At 39.1% G+C, this 27,133-nt stretch overlaps 1 protein-coding gene across 2 annotated transcripts in view; it reads right to left on the bottom strand.

Annotated features, from left to right (window-relative positions):
* The window catches only part of grik4 (glutamate receptor, ionotropic, kainate 4), a 275,167-nt gene that overhangs the window by 145,361 nt on the left and 102,673 nt on the right, over positions 1 to 27,133 (bottom strand). The gene's annotated exons all lie outside the window — the stretch shown is intronic.

The raw sequence follows: 27,133 nt of genomic DNA on the forward strand, positions 1-27,133 counted from the left end.
ACAGCATCAAATGAGAGGCCTGTTCCCAAATTAATTGAGTACTGAAAATTCCTTGCAGGTTATATCTTTATGTACACATGGGGATTACTGTGCTTTATTGTTCAATTAGCCTGACTCTAGAGCAGCATGTTTTAAACAATGTTAAATGCTTTCATAGTGATAACCCAGAGTACGAGTTTTAGTACAGCAGCACAGGAAAGACTAGAACTAGAAGGGACAGATTTCTTGAAACTAGCTTGATTCTTAACACAAAGCTACATCATGTTTGATGTACTCAGCTGGTACATCTCAGAGACAGTAGTCCAAATCTTTATCACGTCTACACAAGTAATAGTGTCCTAGTTCTTTAATTGTAGGTGAAAAAACACACACACAAAGCAGATATGATACCCTTGAAAGTAACTATGGCAAATCGGTGTCAATGGTAGCTTAGCTATGTAGCAGCAGCCTTCACAGGCTAAATCAGCATTGAGTAGAGACAAAAGCCTTGGCAGGTTTAGGCGCCCAGTTAGCTCCGTGGGTAGAGCTGGCGACCCATGTACCGAGGCTGAGTCCTTGCTGCAGTGGCCCAGGGTTCAAATCCGACCTGCAGCCCTTTGCTGCATGTCATTCCCTCTCTCTCTGCCCCCCTTTCCTGTCTATTTTCAGCTGTATCTAAAAAAAAGCCTTGGCAGATTTTAGATTGGTAGTTAACGTAATCTGTAACAATAATGGCTGTTCAGTGAGATCTACTCATTCATGTTAGAGTTCAACATGAATTCCAATATACTCAATGCAGAGGGAAGATGAAAATGGAGTAGAATGATTGCCCTCATTTTTTTAAACTTCTCAATCTATGATATCATATTGAGTTCAGCTTCAGCTGATCTGAGAAACATAAACACAAATTGATCTCAACTACTGTATTTCCACTCTACTGTAGCAGAGCTGCGTAAAATGCATACTGCCTGTTTAAAACATAGGTCATGTCTGGGGAAAAGATGAGTGAAATCTGTGTTTCCAAAAAGGAAATAACACAAGTAAACAAGAAGTGCAAGGAGTGAGAGGTGAGGGCTTTCAGGAAAAGGAGACAAATTGCAAAGTACTTTGGTATCCTCTGGCGTAAATATTACATGTATAAATCTCTAATCTGTGTGTTGCAAACCAAGTGCCAACTCAAAGTGTCTTTTATTTATTTTTTCTCCTTTTAACTTTAGCTTTACTGAACTTTCTCCTGTATTGTACAGATATGTGGGCACAAAACATGACCTGAGTCTCCAGATCCCCTCTTCTCCCTCACTCTTTAGACTTTTGATCAAGCAGCCCCCCTTCCCAAACTCACTCCCTTTAAACATCCCGGCCACCAATGTACTTTTTTACCATTTTATGTTTCCTTGAAGGCAGGTTTGGTTCTTTACACATTGTATGTGTAACACCAAATCTTAAATAAATGTTAAAGGCTACAATTGGACCGGCCAGTGCTGTAGAATTTATAGATTTGTGCTTTTGATATTTTCCGTCCTCATGACACTAACACGTTGGACAGCAACCTCATGATATAATAACACTTTGATGATTCTTCCTGAGCCTCAGACTCGACAACAACTTTGAAGTCCCACTGCAGAGACTGGATTGTGGAGGAATGAAGAGAACAATAGCACAGATTACTTTTACTGTGAGTTGGCATGAATAGGTAGACAGACAGGCAATCATACTGTATAGAGTTGTACTCATTGCATTTTCAGAATAAGCCTCCCCTGAATACTGAACAGGCTGAGGATCGTGAAATAAAATGCCCGCTATTGTAACTCTCCTTTTGTTTCTTTGCTCACAAAAAAGCCAGCACAGGCTGAGATGGTGAGATGAAATCAGAAAAAAGGGGACTGCAGTGTAATCATAGCTATTCTGAACAAGGTTTTAAAAACAGTGAAAGGGTTTCAGATATAAAATACAGTATAATAAAGACTGTATACTGTAATTTATTTATTCAAAGGAGAGCAAGTCGCTCCCTTTAAAGATTTTATTTCACTTTGAGAAAGTATGGTGGAGGGATGAGGACAGAAAAAACACAATGAATTTGAAACTGTGTTGTTCAGTTCTGCCGTGGAACCAAGACAGTGTTTACTGGAAAATGTGATAATCATGTTGCTCTATGTTGTAAGACAGTAACTGTTTGCTAACACATTAGCCATTGCATTGGTTGTTTTTGTGTTTTCTTCCCCCTAATAATCTAAACTCAATTTATACAGCTTTAAATAACTCACAATACTCAAAACATGTAATTAGCTGCAGCGAGAGACAAAATATATCTTTAAAATTACTGTTTTAGTGCAGCTAGTGACACAAATTAAGAATTGGAACAATATGCAAAAGACTCAGATAAATATGTTTAAGATGGTAATAATTATGTGGGAAAAATGTGGGGATTGGTTGAATTTGCATGAATTTTTCAAGCTGCAGGACTGGAAAATATTGCAAATACTAATAAAAGAGAGTTTTTGGCTTGGACGAAAACAACACATTTGCACTATATTCAAGAATGGTATAGCAATTCTTCCTTGTGACAAATTATTAATATGCTCTCTCCACTGGCTGCTCCACGCTTGTTCAATAAAAACACAGTCATTCACACACGTACACACACACACACAAAAACACCCAATCCATTTTTGGTAATAGCCCATTTTATAAAATCCACAGGGTGACACCGACAGTCTTGCAGCACAGACTGCTGTTAAGTATCAGTGTCAGAGTTGACAAATAGGCCTTTGTATTTATACAGCATGTGGAGGAAAACAGACACTCTGAAGCAATATAACAATTTTTCCTCAATCTTATTCTCAAATCTCAACCCGCTGCTTCCCATGTTGTGCGAGAATGTGTGTGTCTCTGCGTGAGGGCAACCAATTGAAATGTTCACATAAAGTATATATAGATATTTGCATCTCTACATTGGGTGAAAATTATTTGAAACAGAATACACTTTTTTATATATTGTTTATATTGTAGGGACCCTGCTCTAAATGACACACTCATGAAGGTTAAAACTTTACAGGCACATTATGACAAACTGCGTGGCATTGGCAGGGAGTTGTGGTGAACTGTTGGAGCCATAAGACAGTCAAATATAGTGGCAATGTTTTATTACAGATGGTGAATCCAGATCAGCACAGGAGTAAACTAATATAAAGGGAGAGGCGCTCTGGTGTCAGGGAGGTGTAGCAGGCTATAAATACAGCCGTTTTTACTCTGACCCTCATCTCACACATATTGATGGGGGGGTAATGGCTCACTGACTGACTAGCTGGCACCCAAGGCTGACCTTAGATATTAATCACAAGTTCACTGTGCATACCATGACGCCAGTCTGGTAACTTGATTCTCTTATTTAGCCCAAAATCAACTACTCCACTCCTATCCGACACTATAACAAGAGCTTGGTTTGACAATCAAGATCAGGGGGTTGTCTGCGCTATGTCAACAGTGCAAGATGAGGAAGATCAGCGATTGACAGACCAGGATGGTCTGACAGCTGTTCAGCTTGCCTGTCAGAGCAACAGTTTACACAATCCAAATATCAAAACTGTCAATCATACATCAAACGTTGTGTAATTCAATTGCAAATGGCCCATTAAAACTGACAGTCTGAACCAAAGACAAGTCTGATGCATAATGAGACTCACAAATTTGCATATATTCATGTACTGTTGCATTGGGAGTCTCGGAACTGGCACAAAAGCAACTTGTAGATGGAAATAAGTGATGTGTGACCAATGTTCAAGGAGGTTTGAGAGACTGTCACAAGCTGCAGAAAATTAATATGCATGTGGCATGTAAACTCGGGTGAATATTTGCAGTGAGTTCAAAGAGAATGTCTGTCTGTCTGTTTGAAATGTCTAGACACGAGAAAAAACAATGAACTCAACAAAAGAGAAAGTAAGGAGTATTTGTATATGGGGAAAAAAATGGTTGTTCAGTTCTCTAAAATGACCAGAGAGTTTCTGTTCTGGAATGAACTAGACTGTAACAGCCAGCAGGTTGCACACCAACATCTCCCAACAGTAAACACACATTTTTTTAATATATATATATATATATACACATATATTGGGCTTTTATTGCCTTTATTATAGTGACAGCGGAAGACAGACAGGAAAGGGGGGCAGAGAGAGGGGATGACACGCATTCGAACCCTGGGCTGCTGCAGCAAGGACTCGGTACATGGGTCGCCAGCTCTACCAACTGAGCTATCCGGGCGCCCAGTAAACACACAATTTATTAACAACAAAACTAAGCTGTCTCCTTGTCAGGGGTAATACAAGGCTGATGGAAACTGGTCTGATGCTGCAAGCAGCTCATGAAATGGAATCAAGATATCGAGGAGTAGTGAATCTAAGAAAACCTGGCTTACTGTACACTAATCTAAGATGTTTCATCAAATCTTCTAACTGGTGGTGGGAAACCAGGGCATTTGCACACTTTGAAGTGATTCATTTAGCCATATTTTAGTGAACATATCATTGCTTATATACCTAAAACTTAAAATACGCGTTGTGAGTTTTTCTATATTGTTTTTAATGTGTTTTCCTGAATAATTAAACCATGCCAGATATGGTTTCCAGCCTCACTCTCGTAAGAGTGCAAACTTTTTACCCAACATTTACGGCTACAAGGTGAGGTTAACTGAAATAATTCCTCGGTAGAGTACTTATGAAGACAGTAAACTATGGGAATCTAAAAAAGAGACACACGCAGGAAAGTGATGTAAAGGAGATATAATAACAAGTGTTACCTTGCATGATTTTGAAATTATGGTTTACCCTTCCATTTCTTGGCCTTGTGCATGTTGTATAGCAGTGTGTGTACAAGTGTCCCCAGTGTCTTCATCTGAAACACAGGCACTTATTGTTTTGCCTGCCACTATACTTGCTATCTTTGTTACAGTAGTTGAATCAGCCATGCCATCCTGCAGCTCAGGGTTACAAACCTCCTGCATTCACAGCAGCACTGCCCACTTACCAAGAAAGAGAAACAGTCTAACACTGTAGCAAAGTGTTCAATTGACTAATCGGAAAATATTATTGATTAGTTTTCCACACCAGCTACTCAAGAACATGAAAGAACTGGAGTCTTACTCAGCATGCATCTGACAGAAAGCAGGGAAAATCAATTGACTGGATGTAAGTCTACACATATATACACTCACATTTACTCCTTAAAGTCTCAAATTCACATAATGTGCATGCTTTTAACTGTGGGAGGCAAACATAAGGAGTCCCAGACATTTTTGTTCTACAGAACAATGTCAATGCCAATACTTAATGTGTAGTTGGCATACACACATTCAGATGCACAATAATTAACCTGTCCAACGCTCCCATTGACAGTGTTGTGTTGAATTATACTCTCATTTACACATTATGACTGTTGCACTACTGTACCTATTATAAGATGTCGAACAGAAGCTGACATTAAATTTACAAACACATAATTTGCATTCAGGTATGGAGCTAAGAATGTGGATCATTTCAGAAGGAAAAGGAAAAAATAATTGTCAACAGTAACATCAGCCATAGCAGGACTTAAAGCAGTATGAAGACAGTAATACTGCAAGACGGGGAGTAAAGTTTCAATGAAAGATGCATAAACTAAAAATATAAGCAAAACTGAAGCAACTGCTTGGGCAGAAAAAGGCCTAGTCACAGATGATCTCAGGTGAGCCTAGCCCATCAATATTTCACAACATTTTGATAGCAGGTATAAAAAGTTTGGCTCTGGAAGGTAGGAGGGGGTTGAGCAATAAATGGCTCCACATTACAATGACAGGAGAGTAAAGTGGAATCACCCCCAGAGGACAGTAATTTGAAGTTCTAATTAAATGATGATATTTGTGTTAATTGCAAGTTGAAAAGTCCCAGCTTCAATAATCTCCTCACATAAATAAAGTGTCAAAGGGAGCTCTACCCTCAGGCTACTTAAACACTGCCAGTGTTACTCTTAGTAAACACATTACTGCAGCCTCTGTCCTGCCAGTATTGTCTTCAAACTTAACTCATTACCACATTGCAGGACCAGATAGATCATCAGTCATGCAGTTATGAACATATGTTGTCATGCTGTTCTTACTGCATGAGCACTATACGATCAAATGATTTCTGCTCTGTCCAACAGTGAGTTTGTTCATACAGTCTGACAAAACAGTCAACCAAGGCAGTTCCATGACAACTTTACATGAGAGGAGAGGACATAAAATGAGATGAGACGAGAGATGGCAAGGACATTAGGAGCAGCCTATTTTCCCTTGCTCACTTATTGCCAGTCAGACCACAGGCAGTTGGGAGTGACTTGGGCAGATAACAAATTGCTAATCGATAACTATCTCAATGGGAGGAAACATACAGATGTAACTCTGCTCTGCCCAGCATCCACATACTTTCCCAGTCCACTTCTATCACTGCGATTCAGAATATTCTGTAAAGCATTTATAGTGCACACTTCAGATTTACAGTTGTCATGATGCCAGAAAGTCTACATATCAACAGGCTGAGCGAAGTGTTACACGCTATCTTTATAGTATACAGTATACTAGTATTAAGTATTTTTTTTGGCTTTTATTTGATAGGACAGCTGAAGACAGACAGTAAAGGGGGACAGAGAAAGGGGATGACACGCAGCAAAGGGCCGCAGGTCGGATTCGAAACCTGGGCCGCTGCAGCAAGGACTCAGCCTCTGTACATGGGTCGCCAGCTCTACCCACTGAGTTAACTGGGCGCCCTGTATACTATTTTTGATGCGTTGCATTGCATGCCTGCCCTAAGGTAAGAATGGAGGAAATAAACATCAGTACATTTTTATGTTCACTGATTTGTAAACAGACTTCCTAGTTGTATATCCTTGCACATAAAACCTTGGGCTGTTCCCCACTTAACAGCTTATAATGGATTATGTTATCCTGACACATAAAACCTCTATCTTCATCAAATCTGCCACCAGCTTTAATTTATAATGTTTTTTGGCAGCATATATAACTAATTTATCTTATATAAATGTAAGTCCATTTAGTCTTTTGTATACTGTAGTTGTCTTCTGTACATGTAATTTTGGAGTGTAAGGTGGAAGTAGTGTTCTCAATTCAGATAAGGTTCCATAAACATATAGACTAATGCCTCCTCGTGTAAGCAGCTTTAACAGTAATCAACCCTAAGTGCTGAAATGCTTTGTTAACACTCAAGCTGTGAAGAGCCTGTTCTGTCTGAGACATGTTTATGCAATGCAACGCTGAAGTGTCTTATTTAAAGCTGCCAACATTGAACTGGGTTACTTAGTATTGGTTTTATGTAAAACACAAAAAACTAAACACTTTACAACACACATACATAAAGGGTACTACTTCACAATTCTTCAAAGTCATGTCTTTAAATAACACAATGCTAAAAAACTACTCCAGAGTTGGGCACATACATCAAGGAGTATCTTTGAAATTTGTTCATCAAATGTATCGAAAAAATCTTTCTAATTAAAACACAAAACACAAAAAGGTCATTTGAAAATACAAAAATAAATTCGATACAAACTGATATTATCACATTTTAGGCATTTAGTAGCCTCAATGTGGGTCTGACAACCTAATTTCCCACAACATAGATTTTAAGTGGCCAATCGGCATATTATGTTAGTGGGACCTTGCAAGTTCAGGGGCCCATGCTGGGTGGTTTCAGTAAGTCGGAAGCGGCCACTAACTAACACACAGTAAAGCACTAGTTCTTTCAGATGACAATAAGACTGGGTGCTAGCTGATGCCTTTTTCAAAAATGATAATACATATTTTAAATACATTTAATCGAAATACTTAGCATCTCCACTCATATCATTATACATATATCATTATCTTCCATGGAAATTTTAATGCATAATGTTTCTGCATTTAAGCGTTGAATAAACCAAGAGAGCACAATATACAATCAGCTATCATGAATTCTTGTGGCCACATCTACAATTGGGTCTGATTGGCGCAGTGTTTTAAATTACGCTGAGGTGCCCTGTCGAAGTACACAGGCAGGGTAACCTCACAAGTGGCCTGTGGAGAGGCACAAATCAGTGTTATTTCATGAAGAGTAAGAGGAGAAATGAAAGGGAAAGAGAATGAGAGGAAAAGGGCAGGGCTGAATCAAAGATGAATGGATGTGGAACAAATGCTCATCCGATCTATCTCCTCAAGTGTCTTCCCACTCTTCCACTGCTTTTTTACGTATATGACCGTGGATGTGTGTACGCACACAGGTCAAACTGGTGTGTGTTTGACCCTGACCTGTGTGTGTATTGTGTGTTAGTTTGTATGATTCCCTTCACAGTCTGTACTAAATGACTTAGACCCACAGAATGCTCCAGGGGGATATACACTCTCAATCATACTGTACAACACTGCAACACCAAGGGCAGCAGAAAGTGAGGTACAGAGAGAGAAGCAGAAACACAAGTCATACGCAGACAAGCAGTGTAGCCTGAAAATCAGTTCCTTGGCAGACTTTGGTAGCTACGGCTCCCAGTTGGCAAAACGCATTGGAGAGAAACAAACTCGATTTCAAAATCAATGTCTCTCCAAATCGTAACAGCTTGTTACTCTGGTTAAACAGCTGTAAGGGTCATACTGCGAGGTAAGTCAGTTGCATAGGTGTTTTAAGTCAGTGCTTAGTTTTAGAACACAAATGGAGCACAAAAAAACAATGGGGCGTACAGAAACCCTTTTTTTATTCTGAAACCTATAATTTATTAATTAATTGTTGCTTAACAAGGAACATGTAAGTCCATGTAAGTGAATTAATGAGTACTTTATATGGGGTGTTTCTCCTTGTAATTATCCAATATTCGTACTAATTGTGTTTACATTTCAAGCATTTAGTTGATGGTCTTATTCAGGAATTACAAATGGTACGCAGGCAGGTGGTTCAGTATTGCTCAAGGAGATTTTAAGCACACACAAGGGTGCTGATGAAAACATCGTCCTCTGGAGAAAGTGAACCTGCAGCCCTACAGATGTGGCAAAGTCTCAACTACCCTCCAATAAGTAATTTTACAGTGGAAGCACTATAATAAACTTGGCCCTTAGCTTTTTTTACATGACGTACCTACAGGCATAATTCATAAAATGAACTCAGTTGAACGAGGCAGGTGCATCTTGGAAGCTTTTATAAAACATTTTATTTTTTTAACCTTTATTTACTTTATTTCTGAAAATTGATCTTTTTTGTAAGCAAAGCTCTACTTCACATTCTGGAAGTTAAATGCCTTGCCCAAGGACATATCCTGGGGAGGAAATGAGGGAGGGGCAAGTGGTGTTAATTAACAGCCCCTGGTGGAACAAAGATTAAAAAATGAAGCCCTATTAATAGTGCTCACCTTTCCCACTAGAAAATGAAGTAATGTGTTCCAGCAACTGGGAGGGAGGGTATAATAAAAGGTAACTCCTGAAAGGCTCTTTTCTTTTAAAGATGGTTGCTTATCTATTAAAGTAGTATTAGAAAAACAAGAATTGTGTTGCCTTAAGGTGAGTTTTGCCATAATAAGCGTTAAATATATAAAGTTGGTCCTCCTCACCAATATTTTGATGTGGTGCATTGATTGCACGTCATTCCAATTGCATCCAGTCTGCAGGTCCATCCAGCCCAACACACAGGCTCACAAAACTGATTGATTGTAGATCTATCAAATTGCGTCCTGAGGAATTTTGATCAGTAAATCGTATGCCACACTACATACATACAATTATACGTTAAAATTCTGTTATAATCAAATAGCAGGTCCACTAACTGAATTGCATCTGGAGGTAAATACAAAACCAACAGTCATTACCATCAATACTATCATAGTATACACATACAGGACAGACATGTATTGCTGTTCCATGTATGCTCTTTGGTATGGTGGTGTCAGTGTTTGTGTTTTGTGCAGTTAAATAGCTGCGGTGTGCTTTCATCCCCATTGCAACTAAGCAGTTAATTTCTCACTCCCTTTCTGTCTATCTGTCTGTCTGTCTGTCAGTCTGTCTCTCCCCCGCCTATTCTAAAAGGCCCCAAGGCCCTCTATGCTTCTCTCCTAATGAGGTACAAGCCAGAACTCCTTCTAATGCCTCAATTATAGGCATATCTATGGGCTCTTGGGTTGTTTTCTTTGCTGAGTAAAGCCACAGCCATAAAGGACACACTGCTCTTACCCCAGCACTTTCCAATGACATACACATCAAAATAACACCCATTAATGACGGTGGACAGGACACCCTGGTCACACTCACCCACTGGGTGGCTAAACCACTGCTCATTTTTAGTACATATTCAGCATGTGAGGACTTTGTCTGCTGTTGTCTGATTTTTAAACTATTCTATATATATATTAAAAAAAAATGATATTGTCATTTATATTGTAAACAAAAGAGTATAGCTCTCATCAAACCTGTGAACATTGTATAATTTAATGCACCGTAGAGCACTATAAAACAAGCTAACTATTATCATTACAGCCACATAATTGTCAGCAACATTTACTCTAGTTCAATGTTAGTATTTAATGTTTGTAATAGGGCACGAGATGACCAATCGTGATGCATGAAATCCATTTACTAACTCTTGCGTGAAAGTAATAAAGGATGGTGGTCATTGCTGCAGTCAGCTTGCTTACGGGACCAACAATATTTTAAATGTAAATTTTGTTGTCCATTCATTCAATAGGTTTAAACCATGATGTCGATGTGGGTCAAGTATCTTATGTAATTAACCAAAGCCTTTTCATCTCGGCGCTTGGACCCACAACTAATTACTCAGTAGCTGCAGCTGAAACTGTAATGACATGAGTCAGTAGCAGAATGTCTGATTCTTCTTACAAGATACTGCCACGCTAATGCCTACTGAGAATTCATGTTTCAGAGGTACGATTTATAATGTGCGAGGGGAGAGGGAAAGGTGAAAGTTTAGTTTTTAGATTGTTAGCAAAAATTACACACTCATCTACTTAGGCCTCAGATGGTTCCCTAATTACTTCAATTAATCAATTAAGAGTTGATCTGAGCAGTCAATGAAGTGTAACCTAACTAGTATGTGCGTTGGCAGAGTACAACAACACCCGCAAGTAATATGAGACATCAACAGCATGCTGTAGCCAGTTCTGCTGAATGTGCCCTAACGGCCATTATCTGACACTTTCCAGATCTGGGCCTGTTTTGTGACTATATACCATAGGTTTCACGTCTCTTGCAATATCAGTCAATTTAATGCTCACATTAAATTGAACCCACTCAGTACACCACCCATCACTGAGCTTAATGGAAGATGGAAACCAGCCCAAGCAGTAACCACGGTGTATCCACACAGTTCCTGGAGGTATCTATGGTGTGTAGGCATCATATTAAGCAGCCATGCTAGTCATCCATCATGGAAGCCTGGCTGGAAACAATCACAGATTTAACCTGCCTCTGTGGCAGTGCACAGCCGGCGAGAGAAATGGCTCGTACCTGCAGGGCGGTGGTGGATAATGGAGGTGAGCATCAGAGACAGCAAACAGTGCTTCAGCAGCAGCTCAGTATCTTTCCTAAACTCAACCAACTCTGAAATTATTCGAGAAACCTGGACAGATCAATAAAAGCTATGTGAAAGCCGACTTTTTGATTCACAGACTGAGGCGGCTCAAGTATTTCTGAGAGCTGCTTTAGATTGTGATAGAAATCACTGTGCTCTATTTTTGTACAGGCACACAGCACAAGGTCATATGCACAAAGACAATGAGATAATTTTTTATATAACATGATATATATATATATATATATATATATATATATATATATATATATATATATATATAAAAGCACAAAATACAATGTTAAAATGGTTGGGTGAAGTAGACAATAATTAGATGGTGTGGGTATAAATTATGTTCTCAGCCAGGCTCACCAGACTCATGCTTCTTAAACAGCTGTGCCAATCACGTGTGGCACTTGACAAAAAAGGCTGGTCTAGTGGAAACTAGAGGTAAGTCATGGATATACGGCTGAGACTGGGGGCATTTGAAGGGTGAAGCAGGGATTGGTGTCAACACGTCTGTCATGATGAAACATTATAAAAAGACTTCTGAATAATATAATTTTGAAATACATTTCCAATAATCAAATAAACACATTTCAATACTCATAACTAGCAGACAAATTCTCCTAAAGAATGCCTTTCTTGAACAAGGAACAATGTAACTATGAGATAACCCCTTACGTCAAGAAGAAAAGGTGGATAACAATGTCTCTACTTTAAATTGATCTGAAAATCCTCTTATTCTATCTGCCTTCCAAAGTCGGTGGAAATGTTGGCATGACTGAATAATAACAAAAGCTTGTGTTTGCTGGAAATAACTACTCAGCTAAAATATAGTTCTGAAAAAGGAAACCTGTTGTAAACAAATGTAGCCTGAAGGTACAAAACTCATTAACCAACAGCACATTGGGCTGCTCATAAAGCTCAACAATTTACAAAAACGAGACCATAATAATAATGTTAGCATCTCGAGGAAGTCCACAGTCAGATATTAAATATGTTAAGCGTTAATCAAAATGGCATGGTGGACAAATTTTAGTGGCAGATCATTCCTCTTGGTTAGGTTTGTCACTTTCCATCCAGATCAGTCCTGTAGACTACAGACAGCTAATATTCAAAACTCTTTATATTTAGAGTTTAAATAGCTTTAACAACAAGTCCTCAAACTAAAACAACAAAATAGACTTTGAAAATGACCAATATGACCATCGAAAAACAAATCTTGCTAGTTTATGATCTGCCACCTCTACAGTTAAGTTATTGTTAGGTTAAGGCATTTAAAACTATCAGGCTATGGTTAGGGAGTTGTGCTTAAAATCAGGCCTTCTAATTAAAAGCAACCAACCTTGACTGTTAATACATAATGAGACGTACATTTTTCAGGTGTTGACAGGCTTTGTATGCCCATACATTCACTATTACCTTACCCCTAAGAGTTTTTGTGGAGGTATAACAACATCCGACTATTTGCAAATCTGCAAGAGGTCATTCGTCAAGAAAAGTAAATATTGCTCGTTTAAATTAGAGAAGATTGACGGACGAAAGACAGGAAGAAAAACATCCAGCAAAATGGGAAAACAAAAGACAATCAACAAGCATTTGAAATGAATTATAATTTGAGAGGTATTTTCCTTCTTGTCTTCATGCTGCCTTCTAAGCAAACCAATTAGGCAGCATGTTAGGCAGAGAGAAGAGCACAGAGATAAAGCATACCAGCCTGGGTTTCTTGTTTTCCGTGATCTCCAGTGTAACCTAGATATAATCCTACAGTAAAGCAGACAGTGTGCAGAATTGCATTCAATACTTATTGAAGAAGCACAGTCAGGGAGTTTAGAAATTGTGCCAATGCAGGAAAACAGTGCTTTTTGGTTTTAGGAGGGTTTTTACCTCTAAGTTACCTTTCTTCCTGACTTTGTCTTGAGGAGACACACTGGGTGGAATGTTTCTGCAATATTATGTTTATCAGATATGTAACTGATTAAAATTCTTATCACATAAGTGTGTTTTTCCTGTGTTTTACTGGTCAGAATGATGTATGTGCAGAGATGGACATTTGAATGTTGTTTTCACATACATATGCTGAAGGGTTAAAGGGTTCTGTGTTCACCGAAAAGATAGTAAGAATAGTTTTTGAAATGTAAAATATTTATATATTCATAGATTCTGGATTGTCCAATGAGAGAGAAAGAGTATATAGTATTTAACTAAACTTGTCGCTATGTATCATATGTGGTATTAAGGCAGAGTTTTATTTTTTTATATCATAAACAGTAGCATACACTTAAAGGCGCTGTAATTAGAAATCTGCTGAAGTTGGGTGGAGCTAAATGTATCAGGGTTATTACATGATGACACCAAACCCTATGCATTAATATAAATTAAGTATAAATTGTTTCGGCTTGACAGGCGAGTGAGGTGTCAATCAAATGCAGTCTGTATACGCCAACAGAGCTGAATAGAAGTCCACCATACCTTACCATGCGGCATAAGCGAAAACACGTGTTAGTGTACATGCATGTGAATGTATGTGGCTTTAAGCGTCACTTAAAATGAGGGAAAACAAATTTAAAACCTTCATTGGCCAGAGAAATAGTGCGTCTTTCTCTACCTCCATGCAAGATGAAAGATAACTAATGGGATTTCTGATGAACAGAGAGAGAGAGTCCACTGCCTGTTGTCAAGACTGCATAATTATTACACTGGAAACTGACCTCATCTGTCTGTGCATTCAAACATTTACAAACACAGAAATATGCACACACACACACACACACACCTACACATTTATACACAAACACACACACACACACACACACACACACACACACACACACACACACACACACACACACACACACAAAGATATAGCATCAGCTTTACCCTTTTTATCACCCAATTTAACCATAAGGAAGATTAATTTTCTGATTAATGAAGTATGCCTCTGTAAGGGTCTACGTGGTTTACAGTGGCAATAGATTCTGGAGGCTATATACATAATCTTTGTGTAGCTACAGTGTACTGCTCCTGTGCAAAGCCTCTGGTAATGTTGCGATAATTTCCACAGTGATTCATTTCATGAGAATATGTGCTCTATGGTTGCTGTAGTTTATTGTCACTAAAACAGGATTACTCTGCTTAATTACTGCTGTGTGTATGCTGCAGTCAATGATGCTGGGCAATGGTTGTGTTGATGTAGCTCCAAAGAAAGAGACAAGAGAAGAAAAGAGAAGAGAATTTCAAGGTCGCCTATGTTTCGCACATTTTAGGAGACATATAGTCCTATCTGAGGGACAAAAACACATTGGAAGTATGTTGCTCCAAAGGAGGGCATACTGAAGGATTGCGATAACAATAATCAGAACCCACTGTCATTTCACCTTATATGATGATTCAATGTGTTATGTTCTGACCTTGGAATATAACCGCAGCTTTTTTTATTAAATTACCACTGCCTCAGATAATAATTTCGGATATATATTGGATACATATTATATGTGCTACTAAGGCACACAAATGTAACCTTGATCCACCCCCGTGAATGGCTTTCTAGAACTGGTATGGATGTCTTGTGGCCTTTGTCAACCTCCCCACCATTAATATTTCAATATATAGCCTTGGCCTGTCACAGAAAAAAGGAGTTCCTTTAAATGTAAACACTTGCTTGCTCTCACATACTGTGCATACACACCCAGACAGAAATGCAATAAAATGGTTTGGGTTGCATGGTTGTGTATATTTGTTTTAACATGAATCCAGCCGTAACAGTTTAATATTTCCAATCTCACTTGCGGTTGTTCACCATTGCAGTTTCTTTAGCCACATTTTAGATTAAATTTAATGTAAAAAAAGACTGATTGTCTGCATTTAGCCTGAAAATGGATATCATGTGTCTCAAGTGGCTTCACTCCACCAAATTAGCATTGGGCTCTTATAACTTGGAAAGGGTAAATGTTCGCTAGAAAAGGTCCTAACAGATGACAAATATATGCATTAAACAGGAAGTGCTGCTTCCTGCACTGCTCTGAAACCAGCATGTCTTTTACCTCTTCTCTCTGGCGTAACATTAATGTCTACATGTCTGTATCACGCCTGTTCTTTGAAAAAGACAGAAAGGTCATGTCGGTTTCATATATATTGTAGTTGCTGGGGGGTATGTAAGAGCAGGGCAGAGGCATTTCGATGAATCAGCACTGAGGGCGTTGGGGGTACACGCAGGAAAAAATGCAGGGCTGAGCAGGGTTCAGGGAAGTTAAAAAGTTGAGAAGGGAAAAGGCAGAGGGCAAGAGCAAAGAGGTGGTTGATGGGTGAGAAAACTGTTGAAGAAATCAGATGGATCAGGGGGAGTCCAAGGCTGTGTGTGCGGTCGGCAAAAACAGGACAGAAGGAGGTAGGAAGGCATGGATCAAGGAAAGACAGAAAGAGAGGAAGATAAAGGCGGATGAGGTGTTGAGGGAAATGGAGGAAGGTGGAGAAAAGGAGGAGGAGGGAATGAAGGGCAGAAGGGGGGAGTAAGGAGATTTCTCCTGAGTCTCACACAGCCTGGAGAGATGAGGTGAAGACTGCCTACCCTTGGTGATCACAGGAAGATTTTGCCATATTACACACACTCGCAGATACACACTCACACATACACAAAAAGGCCTGTGTAGATCCTGTCAAGACACAAAAGCTGTGACAGGCACCTCCTAGGCTCTCTTCCAGCTCTTCCTCTGCTGTACCTTCATCACCGTCCACATCTAAGTGAGCTCGACTGTACCGTCAGACGGGTGACCCATTATAATTGAATCTCTGAAGGTGCTTTCAAAAAGTAAGCAGTGACACAGCAGTAGAGTGACGGCGGCTCCTGTCGCAGGTATGTGCATGGCTACTTGCTGTGGGTGGGCACTCTGCAAGTCGCCTTCTGGCCTAAAGTTTTTGCATCAAAACCATTGAGTTTAGTTAATTGGATCCCAGACCTGCCTCTGGGCAATTTAAGCCTTAACACAACAACTAGGGAATTGGCCTTCAGGTACCATTGGGGTCTCCTAGCATGTATTTTCTGCAGTGTGTGTCTGTCTGGCACTGCTGGTACCAGGTTAGCCCTTATCAGCAGCCATTCAGCTGATTGAACATGTTAAGTATGTGGTGGAAGTCATCAGTGAGAGAAAGATGCTTGACTGTTCGGACTAGAGCGGGTATGCAGAAACTTGAGTATGCAGAGTTAGCTATTAGCAGTGCCTGTTTGCAATGTACCCATGGATGGTTTAGGGTTAGGGTTACAGACGACTATCGCTGGATTACTTCAATACAGAAGAAAACTTGAAAATGAGATGATTCTTAGGCTTAAGTTCTGGAATTATAAGGAAAATATTTTTCTATGATTTCTAAATGGATTTATGGACTTTCATTCACAATTAACATTGGAGAGCAGGACTTACATTTTCAAAGAATAACACTGAATCTAAATATATTTGCATCATGTCTGTGTGTTCAGGTTTGAATGAGTTATAGCTCCGAGAAGGACTGCTATTTTTTTTATTTAAATTTCATGTTCCTGATATAATAGTAAAGTGATTATAAATACGTGATACAGTATAGACTGCTTTAACATACAATTTTTGCAAGCCGCCTTTCTGTTATCTTGCCACTTACTTTAATGTGGCCCAAAGTAAACATATACAAACTAATCTGACTCTTTAGCATCTAATCCTAGCCTGCAAATCCTTAAATCGTAACCGTAAATCAACTCCTCTGTGTGGCCATGGCAACCACAGGAACCACACATGGGGGAGCAATGCAGAAGCTAATTTTTCTGGTATCGTGTGCCCCGAATTATAAGACACCTCTTCATCAGCAATATTGGGTGTGAAGCAACACCGGTTTCTGAGTTGGATTATCTGATGTGAGTCAATTAGGAGTGTTTGTGATGTTATCTATCTAAACCTGCTTTCTAGTTATCTATTAAATGCAAGATACTGATATTATCTTGTGTCTTATTGTGATGGTAGCTGTGACAGCTGTGTGGCTGACACACTGACATCACTAGGGAGCAAATGTAGCATGTGTGAGTGTGGTGTGAGCTCAGCAATTCATCTATGCAGGCTTGATGTTTATCTATTAGAATATAAATTGGATGATAAATATCCGCATGCGCAATTCACACAGTTACTTAGTGTACGTGTTAGTCATATTGTAATGTGAATCCACCAAAACAACAACAAAAAAAACAACCCCAAACAGCACATCCATCCTGTATTCCAGAGTGAGAGGATAGAAAGATGCAAACAAATGTTCACTGTTATGCCTGAAGCAATTGTTTATAGATGCAAGAGAAACATCTGCGTGCGCCACAATCTTACAGTACTCATGCACTTGAGGCGAACATGATCATTAACATGGAAAGTACAATCCCTCTCTACAACCTAATCCCAGCTCTTTGTCAAAAAATGATGATGAGGCACTAGGCTCTACAGAAGTTTACCCCCTCTGCATTTATCTTTTCCAGAGTAACAATATATTCATGCACACCATGCTATGGTTTTCATTAAAATGTTAGGTCATATTCTCTTCAACCCTAGAGAGCGGCAGTAAATCAAGGCCAGTCTCACGTCACATCGTTCAGAGAGGAAGCTAATTGAGTGCCTTTCTGCAGTGTGGCTTCACTGGATTTTCTCAACATGCGTATCAAATCAGAAAATGACAAGTTTATGTGTGTCCTTGTGGACAACAATGTACCCAGGCTGTTGAACACAATTTTCTCCAGAAATTAGCAAACATCTCCTTTTTAAGATGGCTCCCCTGAGAAAAATGCACCACTTGATGGTAGAGAGTATTTGTACATGACAAACAATAGAAGAGAGGTGCATCTACCCACAGGACCTTCTTTGACTTAACTTGACAAGCGAGCACAGAGAGGGTACAAATATTCTGAGAACAGAAAGTAATCTGAGTGTTTTCACCCTTTAAATGGATTGTATAAAGGTTTAAGCCATCACTTTAAAATATAATAACAATGATCACATGGGGCCATTTTATTCTGAGCAAGCTGCTTCATGTGAAAATAACTTCACACTTACAGTATGTTCTTATTCTGTCAGTCACCATCCAAAGCTCATGAGCATACGTGTGGGTTGAAATGAAGACTGACTGATCTACTGAGTCTTCACTACGACAGTCCAGTCCAACTCCCACATTACTGAGTGTTCTCAGAGGGTGCTGGACTCTGCCAGAGCTGTCTCTTGTCACCAATTATGTTTGTGAGTTTTATGAACAGAACACAACAGTCGAGGAGTGGAAAGCTTCCAGTTTGGGGACCTCTGGATCACATCTTTGCTTTTTGCAGATTACAAGGTACTCTGCCAAAAACGAGTGCATTGTCCTCTTGGTTGGGGAAGTTCATAAGCCTCATAAAATTGTTCAAATATTTCTGGGTTTCTTCCTCAAGCTACATTTAATGGCTGATTGATGAACTTAATTATTAACAATTGTTTTGTTATATAAATCATGATAGATTTCAGATACATGATATGACAGGGTAACTGGCCAATAAGGCAAACATAGAATCAGCTTGAACACTCATTAAACACACCTAAACCTATATCTCAATAAGGGGCATTGATAAGCAAAAAAGGATTATGGAATTTAATCCTGAAAGGCAGGATGAAGGGCTTTAATCCTGCCTAAAGTTATCAGTGCTTTATCTGTTAAGAATTGTAAAAAAAAAAAAAAATAAAATAAAATTCCAGGCAAGTCTTCCACATAAACAAAGGGACTGCTGTAGATGATAAAAGTAATGGTAATGAGTTTCTATGATGTAAAGTGTGTATGTCTGTATGTAAAGTGATTAGTTTCAATTAAGCAAAGACGTGTAAGCTTCCATACATAAGTCAAACCCATATATACAGTTTAGGACTTATTAATGTCATGACATTGTACAAAAAAGTATTAACGCCCTCTAATCTGAGGTGGGCGGTCCACAAATTCACGCTGATCGAGACGCATCATTCACAGGAGGTTGTGCTATGTTTTTGCTAACCCTCTACTTATAATTCGGTCTAGAGGTTCACACTTGTGCTTTTGATGGTTGCAGAAGCATGCATTCTTTCCCTTGATGATTAAAAATGTTAGGCTAAGGCTTCGTACTGACTGGTCGGAGTACTTACACTACTAAATCTAAAAAACTCACATTTTTCTGTTTTTGTGGGGAAAACTTAGCATAAAAACAAAGAGGTCCTGCTGTTCAGCACAATTGATCGTCTGAGACTGTGAGCTAAGCAGGAAGCTGTATCACTGAATATAATAGATATTTCTTGAATCTTAAATCAGCCCCTTATCTGACTGAACATAACAAATCCCAATTTAACCATGAGGGCATGAAAAAATTTGATCAATTTTATTTATTAAGCAAGGTTTATGTGTCAAGTGTCCAAAATTGTTCACGGCAAAAAAAAAATAACCCTTTGCTGCAGGTGATAATGTAAGTGTGAAATTAAAGCCTGACAAAAGTACAGCTATAAAGTAAAATTCAAACAGTTCAATAAGGTTATGAAAAATGGATAAACACAGAGGAAATGGGGGATTAAAAGTGGTTTCAATGATGATGTCTTAACCCCGAAGCTGCAAAGCCACAGCTACTTTGCATATTATTATTAACTTGAGCCCAAGATTATATCATTTCTCCGTATGTGCATTCATGAGCATGTAGACGCAGATGCTCACACATACACACACACACAAAAACACACATGCTCATACATGTGCGCACACACCCCGAGACCTATTATGAAATTTCACAGCTCGCCTGTGTGGAAATTTTTTCTGATTAAATTTCATTTACTGCAACTGGGGTTTCATCACCCAATAACAGGCAGGAGAGCTGAGGCGCTGATACATGCTTGGTTCCACCAGGCACCAGGGGAATATCAAAGCATGCCACCTATCCTCTTTTATTTCTCTCCCTCCATCTCTAACTTCTTGCCACTCTTCTCCCGTCCCCTTCATGCACCTCTGTATCCTCACTCGCGACCTCACCTCATCTCTGCCTTCTCTCAGTCTTTTTTATTCCTCTAAAATGTCTTCCTCTTCTCCACGCTCCTCTTGTTCGCGTCCCTCACCCAGCATAGTGGTGTCATATAAGGCACACTGTCTGGTGCAGCAGAGCGGCAACAGCCCAGAGAGGAGACTACAACATTCTCAACACTCTACAGTGACAGAACATCACTGGCCAACAGCCTCCTACAGGCTACAGAGCAGTTTTTGCGAGAGGAATAAAGCAGTCCAACAGATGGTGCCTCGGTGTGAACAACACGGAACTGGACAACACGTATGATTTTCACACACACATTGCTCTGAGTATCTCTGTAGAGTAGACTATTTCTTTAGCAGCACATGAACAGTATATTATATAACTTCTTGGCAAAATAAACTCAATTCCTCAGAGAGTAGAGCTGCAACTAATTGTTTTGTCTATAGATTAGTCTGACAATTATATTCTCAATTAATCGATAATTGTTTGGTCTATGAATGCCAGAAAATGGTGAAAAATGCCAGTCACAAAAAACCCCGGCATTAGATTGCTTGTTTTGTCTGACTAGGGGACCAAAACTTGCAGATATTCAGTTTATTACAACATGAGACAAGGAAAAGAATCTGGAACCAAAGAATATTAGACAGCTTTCTAATTTAAATATTGTTGGGTTGTCAATTCATTTAGACTAATTGTCATTTCCTGAGCTCTGATTTCTACTTCTAAAATGTGCGGATCTGTAAATTAAATACCTTTTTACAGCCTAAATGATTAATCGAATCGAATCTGTAGATGAATTGATTGTCACGGTAACCGGTTGAAAGAAATTCAAGAAGGCAGATCTTATCTAATATGAGCCTGTGGGACACCAAGAAAAGACAAAAAGGTGAAGGAAGATGCCAGCGCAAGAAAGTTGGTGTGCTGCAGATAAAAATGTGACTCTTTTTTTGTTGAGAACCACGATGGAGAAGAAATGATCCCCCTCATTGCTCAAGTATTTTGATTCAGTTTAGTTTGCCATGCTCAGTACTCAGTTTTACCAGTACTATTTGAACCGTGACACAGTAATGAAAGTAGCTGTTAATTGTGATCCTAGTTTCAGTTCTGTCTCAAAGTACTGACTGCCTGTGGTCAGTACAGGAGCGTCTGTGTCCTTCTCTTTTAAGATAAAAAAAAGTTGGATATCTCATTTAGGATGAAAACTCTACATTATAATTAACATGGCTTCACCTGTGACCAACAGCCAGAGGTGGTCTCGCAATCAGTGTGTCTGCTTGAGAGCTGGAGCTGTTTTTTTCACCATAAAATACACGTGTTTAAAAATGTCTGTGTCGTCAACCCTTTTGTTCGAGTGGCCACAAACACAAGGGAAATTCACTGACTGGTGTGAGCACTGCTGCCCACCTACAAACAATTTGGAGTTGCTCATATCAACAGCTCACAAAATTTTCAAGCTGTTCGGTTAACACTGGTCAATGGCCATTTGCCAGTCTGGAAGCTGAATCTTGACCACAGCTTGTAAACATGAGGCAGCCATACACAGGCTGATAAACACACACAACAGAAAAACAACAATGGTGTGCTGTCGAAAAGACATGTTGAAAATTGATGTTTCAATTTTTTTCTTTGCCGTTTTTTCACAATCTTGTCTAGCCTTAACATGGTGTTTTCATGATGTTTCACAGCACTTGTTTTTTATTCCTTTCTGAGGAATGTTACTGTTTAATGGGCATGTGGGCTAATTTGCAGCTTTATAAATGGTTTCACCCAATCATAACTGGTGAAATTCCCAGTGCTTCTGTTTGGGGTTGAGTGCCTTGTTAACAATGGAAGAGAGAACAATGTTTGTGTACTTCATCTGCCCAAATGTTACCTTTAAGTCAAACTATTTGAACTGACAAACATGACTAAAAATTTGAGAATAGTTGACATGACCTCAACAGGTTAAACTCTCCCCTAACCTTGTCTTGTAGGCAGGCATACAAAGTGCAGGGCTTTGAAATCAGAGACTGAGGTTTGTATCTCCCACACAGATGTCCATCTGAGGTATAGGGGACAAAAGCACTTTTATTAAGGTTAAAGATACCCTCATCTAAAATAAAGTACCTTTCTTATGTTTATGCCCTTCAAACCTACCCCGGGCAAGCTAGTTTTTGTATGAAACAAATCCAAAGGCCAATGAATATGTTCACTGTCTAATATGCAAATGCAGGCAAAGAAACTTGAAACCTCAAGCGCAGAGTTGACTTACAGTTTCTGGATGTAAACTGGACTATTATAACGATGGAAAACGTTTCTATTTATGTAGCTGCCACTATTGCATATTGTATTGCAAGACCGAACAATGGCAGAAAACAGTTGAAATACGTTTGTCAGTGAACATTTTACAGAAACGAACATTTGAACATTTTAGCAACCTTTCCGAAACGCAAACACAATTTCCGGTTGGTCAAGTTTCTTTTGAAACATATTTGCTGTTGTCAACAGAATATCTCGGAGACAGGGTTGCTCCACCATTAGAGTAGATGTAACACTCATGTCTTTGTTATTGATCAGTAGGTCCTAGTTTGTGTTTTGTTTTTGTTGTGCATCATCAGCTAGACCGATCAACCTACAGAATGAGTAAGGAATATATAGTTATATTATTTAAGGGCTTGCAGTCTTACCACTGTATTGCCCCAATTGTGTATTTGCATGTCCATATGTGTGTGTCTTTAAAGTATTTGAGGTTGGAGTGTATTTTTTTTTAAAAGAGAAAACCAACAGAGCTCCCTATTTCCCTCACAATTCTCCGCCTAAAGTACAGCAGTGTTTGATGGCATTTGAAAGTGAGACTGAAAGCACACCAGTGTACACACCATGAGACCATAATCTTTACATTGCTCTTTACCATGCATTCAAATATGAGGCTGGCATTCAGACTGTGAATTGTCTCGCCTAAAGAGAGAGAGAGAATACAAGAATGCTTGAGCAACAGGGACGGTTTTAGTGGCGTTGCAGCACAAGTAATTGATTCCTCTTGTGCTTCCCCATTTGTAATAGTGCCTATAATGCCATGGCATTTTAAAGCTCACTGATTAGCATTTTTCTTTTTCAGAACAATGAAATGACACATGTATCTTAGCCATATCCTCCATCACACAAAAAGCTCTCAAGCTCTCAGTACAAGCCACAGTAGCAGATATAGCCATTTATTCCATTCAGATACGCACGCATGGAAGTATCACGGAGCAGTCTGCAATTCTAGGCGACTGGATCTGTATATATAGAGATGCTGTTACAGTGGTGAAAGTCTTAAAGCATTAAAGTAATTGGAGGTTACACCATTTTCTCAAGGAAAACACTGGGAAGCAAAAATAGTTGCTAGGCAACTGCTCATGCCAACTCATTGGCTTCTACTGTGACATTACAATGTGACGGTGTGAAGTATTTACATGAAGAATAAGTTTTAAGGAAAAATTGGAAATAAAAATCTTTAAATCTATGTGTGTAATACTACTAGTATTATTAAGAAATAACATTTTGTATACAACCTGCTGAGGGTTTCTGAATAAAATTATGCTAATTATCTGACTATGAAGGAGATGAGACAGAATTTAACTTCATAAATAGGTGGCAAGATATTTTAAATAAAATACAAAAAACTATAAAAGCTTACAAAGACATGCCCAGCCCACAAGGGCTTACAAGACACCATTATAAAACATAAACAGACCAAAAACCAAAAGTAGATGCTAAACAATACTAACATTAACGATATAAATCATCCTGACGTTTCATCCAGGCTTTAGTAACAAAAGAGGCTAACTTATAAACATTAAAGGTAAACAAACATAACATCATCATTACTCCAAAATATTTCAGGGTTTTGAGCAAACAGTTAATTTACAACAGGTACTCTTAGTTCATCATAGAAGGGACAGTATAAAAGAAAATGAGATTCATTCTCCACTTCTCGTAAATCACATAGTTCACAAAGTCTCTGTTCTTCTGGGATATTTTTAAATCTGCCGACCTCAAGTGCCAGGGGAAGGATTCCCATTCTTAATTGGGCAATCAAGGATCTCTGATTTCTTAGTAAATTTGTTTTAACATATAATTCTGTTTCATAATTATGCTTGATTTGAACATATGTCCGTAATTTCGGTTTTATCATTATATCATTTAACCATTTTTCATTGAACCCGACAAGTAACTTTTTTCTAATTTTGTTTATGCTGCATGATAAATTATTTCTATAGATGTACTGAAAATCGTCTTCTTCAAAGACAGCATGAATCTCTGCGGCCCATGGAGAGTTCTGAACTTTACTCCAAAGGAAAACTTTCTTATTGATCCTGTCATCTGACATATTAATAAAACGATTCCACAGTATAATTCCAAATAACAATGTCACATCTGTGATTGGAAGTGAACGTAAAGTTACATCAGCAACACTACAATCCACTCAGTCTTGCAATCGAAATTGTCAGAAATCTTTTAAACTCATCTACTGTTAACATAAGCAAAATTGTCAATTACATTAAATTCACTTTTGTTGTATTAGTGCCACAGAAGCAACACTAGCCATGCTATTCCACCTTTGGTATAGAAACAGACGGCGAAAATTGTAATACAATATTGACTGTCGTTTTTCATTTAACACATTTAACAGTGCTGAATGTGACCCTGAAGGAGAAACATGTTTGAATGATGGGTCCAAGTGAAAAAAGAAAACAGACATTCCCCTCACTGGGTCAATTTGCTTTTCATCCTGTGACCCACCAATCATATTTGACCGATGGACATTTTGAGGACCCCTATAGAGTAGTTAAGTGACAGGACTCAAACCCACACATGCGCCGCACACGACCCAAACACACACACACACTGGCGTGTTTAGAGGCTGGATAGACAGAGTGAGAAAGATGGAAAGAAAAAATATTAATCATTGGATTTGACATGTTTTGCCACCACCTGTCAGCCTAATGTTTGTCAGGGTTTGGAGGAGATGACAAGGCAGAGAGGGTCATAAAAGAGGCACGCTGCCTCATTACACGTGACACACGTGGGTGGGTGGGCTTGTGCAGTGCATGCATGTGCGCGCACCCACACACACGCACACACACGCACACACACGCACACAATTAAAAACAGCACATTAACTACCATATCTACGTCAGAGATGAATACATGTTACAGTCCAGCCTCCAGCACACCCACAAACACACACGAAGAATGATAATGATACTGTATGCACACAAGTGGTATAAATATATCTTCCTGAGACAAAGCCTCTACAAATTGCACAATGAGTCGCTTAGAGCCATTGTCCACAATCAATATCCCATAGTCTTTGACCCTAAAACCCAGCTGTCGAAGTATGATAGTCACCTTGCAGAAAAGAACAAACAGCCACAGAATACAAAGAAGTGTGCATAAGTGTTCATAATATCATGAACGAAGGTAAGGATCCCACAGTTCATACTGATGGCCACACTAGTGAAGTTAAATGAGGACCATACAAATCAAATCTCTTGTTTGTTGTCATCTATTTTGTTAAATATGTGGAAAGATCAAAAAGAGGATTGAGTGTCATGTTAAAAGGTCCAAGATGGGTCAGCACAATAGCTTCCCTAGGAGCCTTAATCGGCTAAATTGAGTAACAGAAAAGCTGTGCCAGTGGCTCTGTGAGGCTGTAATGCTTGTTAGAGATATATTGATAGACAAACCAAAGTACTGGACATGCTGAAAGTTTGACCTGATAATGGGGCTGGATGAAAAGTCAGGGAATTACCGAAGTCAATTGGCTTCTGGGGACGAGAATGTCTGAACAAAATTTCATGGTAATCAATCCAACAATTGTTGAATTATTTCTGTCTGAACCACAGTTCCAATCAATCAAAAGACCAATCAAAAGACCAAATCACCATCACTGCCATACTTTGAGCCATCAAACTAGCATGGCAAAAGGTGCTCCAAAGGTATTTTGTTCAGTTGTATCATCCACCTTCCAGGGACAACCAACGGAAGGTTTTCTACATGAATACAATGATGGTCTCTGTGCTGTATCCTTCTTTTTTACCCCCCAAAAATGCAAGTTTGTAGTTTGTAGCCATCCAACCACAAGAACTGCAATGTGCAGAAAAACCCAAACATATTATCCATACAAATATGTCTGTGTTATAAAACCCTGTACTGGGTCTTGTTGCTTATTGTGCACAGCATTTGGCTGCAGGCTGGAGTTGACTTTTCCAACTGCTAAATGCTTTGCCAGTGAAGACAGGCCTTTATTGTGGGGACTCTGAAACCGGAGAAGAAGAGGAGAGATATAGAAAGCAATCAATAGGAGCCAAGGGAGCAAGCGTGTTCTGTGTTTCTCTGTGTTTGCATGCATACATGTACATGTGTGCTGCTGCCTCAGAAAGTGTGTAAGCTGTACTGTGGCCCCTTGCCCTGCCTTTGATCTGTCCCTTCCCAAGAGATTTCAGACAAACAGGCCCTAGCCTTCTAGCTAATGCAGGGCTGGCTAAGCCAAGCTGAGCTTGTGTGGGTGCCACCTACACAGTGCAGCTTTCTGTCTCTGCTTCTTTCAGCCTCGCTT

Source organism: Dicentrarchus labrax, unplaced genomic scaffold (genome assembly GCF_905237075.1).
Source record: "Dicentrarchus labrax unplaced genomic scaffold, dlabrax2021, whole genome shotgun sequence".
In the NCBI taxonomy this organism is placed as follows: domain Eukaryota; kingdom Metazoa; phylum Chordata; class Actinopteri; family Moronidae; genus Dicentrarchus; species Dicentrarchus labrax.